This window comes from Adiantum capillus-veneris, chromosome 21 (genome assembly GCF_014529385.1).
Source record: "Adiantum capillus-veneris isolate H3 chromosome 21, ASM1452938v2, whole genome shotgun sequence".
In the NCBI taxonomy this organism is placed as follows: Eukaryota; Viridiplantae; Streptophyta; class Polypodiopsida; order Polypodiales; family Pteridaceae; genus Adiantum; species Adiantum capillus-veneris.
Window position 1 is genome coordinate 125,567,527 of NC_140951.1, and position 6,000 is coordinate 125,573,526.

Here is a 6,000-nt window from a genome sequence, read left to right on the forward strand (position 1 = left end):
GAAGCTCTATGAGACCAGCAAGCCTTGCAATATCATAGTAAATCTCAAGACAATAAATATTTTGAATGCATTCCTTGTAAAAAGAAAGGTCACAACGCTAGACGTTGCTAGAATTTGAAAGAGCAAAGAAGAATGGGAAGGAAAAAGAGATCATTTGGCATGGTCTCATCGCGGTGGATATGTTTCTGGATTTGGCTTGGTGGGAAAGGGTTGTGCCGTGGCAGAGCTCTCTCCTTGGTGGCAACCCCAAGCAAATCTAAGTCTCTTTTGTGCTGAGGTAGTATGCGTTCAGGGTGGCTCCCTCTGTCAACCGATGTAACAGTTTCTATGTGCATTATCACTTGGCTACTGGTTGATGCCATGGCTCGAGAGGACCATGGCTTACTATGTAACTTTTTTTCGTTTTCGTAATGTATACATATACACTCACTATTGTGAGTTTGGGGGTGTTGTGTGTTGGTGGGGGGGCGGGATTTGAAAGAGCAAAGAGGAAAGATAAGCATGATGATGGGAAGAAAGAGGTTACAAGCAAATCCAAAGTTGAAGAAGTCAATGCAGTCAAGAGTGGTGATGGTGATGTTTTGCTTACCTCTTTGCCTCCATATCTTTTGACTTGCAAATAGGGCTTAGCCTATTTACTCAAACTTAGATCTTGGACTCCAATGCATCATTTCATGTGACCCCACGTTGCTACGAGTGGTTCTAAACTTACAACACCGGAAAGGATGAGGGCATTAATCTCGCATGTGACAATGCATGAAGTAGGTAGTACCACCGTCTTCATTAGATGGAATCTGGGCTAAGAGAAAGAGAAAAGAAAATGGAAAACTTTTCCTTCATTGATTTGTTTAAAGAGAAAAGGGGAACAAGAGGGGGGTAGTCTCGCGTGGTAGGGCAGGACAAGGCTTGGACATCGACATCGACGCATGGAAGGGGTGGGTAGCCAGAGCCCTAGTTTTTTGTTTTCGTTGGCGAGAAGATTTTTTTGGGGGAAATGATCAAGATACCCCTCTAATTTGTGGAACCCCTAAGATTTCAAAAATTCTCAAAATACCCATGTATCTATTTTGGTTGGATTATTACAGATTTTCTTAGCTTTATTCCTTTTAACAGGTGAGAGAATCTCTCAACGTATGCCCACTAGCTCACTCTACGTGTAACTGTATTCGCTCTAGTGGTAAGCGAGATTTGTATCCATGCTAGAGCATGTATGCAAATCCCACAAACATATTTCTATGGTGTGCATAGCTCCACAATGCATCATGCTAGTGTCAATCATCACACGATTGACAATTCTTACTGCAAATGCTCCCACTGTAGCTGTCAGGTTGGGCCTCGACATTAGTAGGTTGTATATGAGACGTCTGAACGGTGAAAAAATCTATGTAAACTTGGTTGTGATAGCTTCCTCAACATCTGCATGCATTGGATCATCAAGACTATTCATCACATATGGATGTGTCATGACTAACATTGAGATGGCTACGTCCCTCTCATCCTTATGTGGAACTATGCGTCTTGGCATCCACTCATGAGCCTCTAGCATGAGCTTATCAAAGAACTCCATGTTCGTCATCTCTACGTGTGTTTCTAGGGAGCACACCTGCTCTACCTCTGTCTGCATAGACTTCGATGACATCTCGGGTCTCTCACTAGAGCACTGCCGCTCTACCTCAATCTATCGAGTCTTTTGGGATATCCTTCATGACTAAAAGCTCTATCTCGTGATCATGGTGGAGATCACTTGTGAAGGAGACACGTTTCGTCTCTCGCTCAATGCATACCAATAATAAAATCAAGACTATGCTGTCTCATTTTTCAGACACATGCATAGAGTAGACCAAGCCACTTTGGGCTCCCTTGGCAATCACTAGTGATCTACAATGCATCTAAAAAGACAACTCTTTAAGTAATATTTGACATCCACAATCTGCTAACTGTCTCACTATGAGATTAAACTCTATCCTCACCTGAGGAATATAGGGCACATGTTGAAGCGTATAGGATGCACCACTAGGTAATGACAAGCAAACATCTCCTGGACATGTAGTGTTAAACGCTATCAGGAGTTTTTTGGAGCAAGGGATTGCGCATATGTACATACACATGCATGGTGCATCAAATAAAGAATTGCCCATTTTTCAGAGCCAGGTGGTTACGTGGGGCCCACATGTGTACAGGTAGGACAGGGTATACATAGTGCATCGATTTTCACTATTACCAGTACCAGTGTGTTTTTTCTACAATAAGGAGGAGTTGGTAGCGCCTAAAACTTCTCGAGGAAGCTATCCGCGGGCCGACGACATGAGGTAAGCAGGTGCGTCAGATGGCATCTAGTGGTGTCAGGAGGGCGAACGGGGTCAATATTTGCACGCGGATGAGGACGGACACAACGTGGGTGTTTTCTTGTGAGAGTTATGCAGAAAGTTCATCATTAGGACCACTTTTTGGGGCCACTTCACGTGGTTGCGAGACGCATTATGGAAAAGAAATGAGTGCCAAGTGTGCGGATGATGCAAAAAGGTGACAACTATGCACTGCGAGATCAGTTTTTGGCCTGTTCGGGTTCGTTTGAGGTCATCTAAAAGGCCAAGGGTGCCCAAATAATAAAGCTAAGTGTGGGAATTGAAAAAAGAGAGAGAAGACCAGAAAAAACGTGGAGAAGAGAGGAGGAACAGCCGCAAGTGTGTTTTTGATGTTTTTGGAGTATTTTTTGGCCCTAAACTGCTCATCCGAGGTCGGATTTGAGCCCTTTGACATTGTAGACTGGGGTTTTTGGGCGTTTCGGACGCAATGGCGCTGCCCATTTTGCCAAATTCGTCACAAATTTTCTACTGTTTTTCGGTGTAATCTTCTCCGGTGAGTGAAGCCTCTGCTTAACTTTGTGGTTGTATCTGGTGTATTTCCTCAATACTGTGTAAACTATTTGCCCCATTGGTGTTGGGCTGAGATTCATTGAGTCTAAACAATAGCAATTTGCCTCCTTTGAGCTGAATTGAGAGTGTGTGTGTGAGTGTTGAGTGGGCAAGTGGAAAATCTCTCTCTTCTCACTCCGTCTGTGTGTTTCCTGTCTCGGCCAGGCTAGTTGTGTAAGCCGAGTGGTGCCCCATAGTGTGTGTGTGTGTGTGTGTATCTTCCCAAGAGTGTGTGTCGGGTCGTTATAGTGGCGCTGTGTGTGTTTTCATCCCGTTCACATTCTTTTGGTGCCCCCACGGAGGATCTTCTTCGAGTACCTTCTGCTTCGAGCTTCAAGCGTCGAGATTCAGGATTATAGGTTGCAGGTTACAGGTTACAGGTTACAGGTTACAGGGACAGGTACAGGTACAGGTGATTTACACAGGTACATGTAGCTGGAGTACAGTGATATACTAGCATTGATGTTCCTTGCAGCTGTTGTGGATATGCATCACTTGGCGCCTGTTTGAGCGCATTGTCTGCTGGATTGTACGTTACTTGTGGAAAGTGCCATTGTACGCATTTGTGGAGCCATATATGGTTTTATTTGGTAGTCCCAGCCATTTCTGAGACTTGGTCTGGAAGATAGTCATTTCTGAGACTTGACTATACGCGATTTGCATTAGCCTTCGTGTGAGGGTCGATAGCGTGAGGTTTTATTGAGCTGGGGGATTCTCAAATGTGGAGATCCTTTTGGTGATACAGGTAGCTGGAACACCCTTTTCGTGACCTCACCATAGGCTATGTACTAGTGAGTCCTATTTGATGCTCGGGTTCTATTGTTGACAGTTTATGCATATATATACAGTTTATATTTTGGGTTCCTACTGCTCTATTTCTGGGGAAACTCTGCCAAAAGTTTTCCAAGTTATGATGGCTGGTTTTTTGGTCTTTTGAGCCATTTAGTTTTGGCAAAATCAGAGGTTAAGTTAGGCGTGCCTTCTTGGGAGCTTCATGGTTGGCTTTAATGGATGATCAAAATGGCCCTCAATTCACTCCATTTCATTTAACTCAAAGAATCCAGATAAATGTTCATGTGTCCAGGAAGATTTTTTTCCAGCAGCACATAATATTTATGTTCGGGCCACGAAGATTAAGGGAGATACTGGAATGTCCTTTGCCTGTTGTAATTCCAATGATTAACTATGAGAACTCATTTGATGTGCATGTGTTCGTCCTTATCTAAAGTTGAGCTCTATTGAAGTTTCTGGGGATTGGGTAGTGAAAATTTTTGGGTTCTTGCACGTGTGTTCGAAGGGGTTCTCAAAGCATTGTAACTTGGGTAGCCATGGCTTTCTCTTATCCGGAGTTTCATGGAAGAAGTGATGAAGATGTGGAAGACTTTTTGGAAAAGATGGAGGTTGCATGCATTAGCAACCAGATCCATGACCCAGCACAGATGTTACATCTTCTTCAAATTTGTTTGAAGAGTGATGCACGAGTTTGGTCCAAAGCATTTGAAGAGGAGTTGCGTGCAACGGATCCACCCGTAAGATTGAGTTGGGACAATCTAAGGCATGGATTGGAAGTGGAGTTTGTAAAGATAGAAGATCCTGACAAAGTGTGGCAAGAAGTACAGGGTTTAGTGCAAAAGGAAGGTGAGCCGGTAGATGCGTACATACGAAAGTTTTCATTGGCATGGGAGCGGATGTGCAAGGCCTTAGCACCACAAGTACCTCCACCTGACATGATGAAGAAGGACAGGTTCTTGGCTGGTCTTTGGGAGAATATACGTTGGAGAGTGGAGCTAAAGAAGGCTAGGGCATATGAAGATGCAATAGAGGTAGCAAGGAACAAAGAGTGGAAGTTGAGGAAAATGAGCCAGTTAGGGGTGGAGTCTTTGCCCATGAGGTCTGAATTTCAGCCTATGGATTCTTTACAAGGTCGCATGCCAGCGGTTCATCATGAACTAGTGGTTTCTGTTACTCCTCAGGTTATGCCAGCAGTGGTCACTACAACAGTGCAAGATGATGGGCTAAGGCAAGACATGAGGCAAGTGGTAGATTTAATGAAGAATCTCAGCCTAAACATGCTAGGTCAAGTGGGAAATAATCGAGGTCGAGGGAGGTATGCAAATCAGCTAGGAGGTGAAGAAAGACCTAGGAATGGTGTTGGACAAAGCAATGGTAGGTTTTGGAGGCAGACGCCCACATGTTACAATTGTGGAGAGTTGGGTCACATCAGCCCGCAATGTGATAAGTGGCCACCAAGGATGGGGGGAGACATGTAAATCCATTGCCAAAGATAGGTGTTAACTAGGTCAAATGATTATGGCATCGAAATTAAGGGAGATGAAGGAACCAGTGGATTAACCCAAGAGGAAAAGGGAAAGAAAAAAGTGCTAAGTGTAGTCACCTTGGAGAAGGCATCAAAGCTAGAGGATACATTAGTGATGCCTATTGGGAAGAGGACCACAGAGGATAAGGAAGGAAGAAGTGCCCCAGGTCCTAGTAAGAAGAAAGGAAAGAGCCATGAAGGCGAGGATGTCAAGGCCAAGAGGAAAAGGAGAGCTCGTCGAAAGTTTCATGTTTCAAATTTTCCACTAGGGGATGGGCAATTAAGCTATGACTTGAAGGAGGATCTGACGAGCAGGAAGGCAGATGTTACTTTTGGGCAGCTTATAGAGATGGTGCCTAAGCTAAAGCGACAGTGGAAGAGGATGGTTAACCCAATGGAGAAAGAGCTAGAGAGAGGTTCAGTAAAGGTGTTGGAAATGGATGAGCTACCAGACATTTGTCCAATAGTAGATGTGTGGCATAAAAGGAAAAATTTGGGACAAGGTTATGTGGATGGTGGAGCCTAAATATGCGTCATAACACACTCATGCGTTGAGAAGATGGGTCTCACAGTGGCTGGGGTGTTAGGTTTTCGGATCAGATTGGCAAACCATCAAAAAGTAAAATGCTTGGGTGTTGTAAAGAGCTTAGAAGTGGAGGCATATGATGCAAAGGCAGTGGTTGATTTTCATGTGATGCCAGCAGGGTTGGGAGCATATCCTATTATACTGGGCAGACCATGGTTACGTGCAGTGGGAGCTGTTCAAAA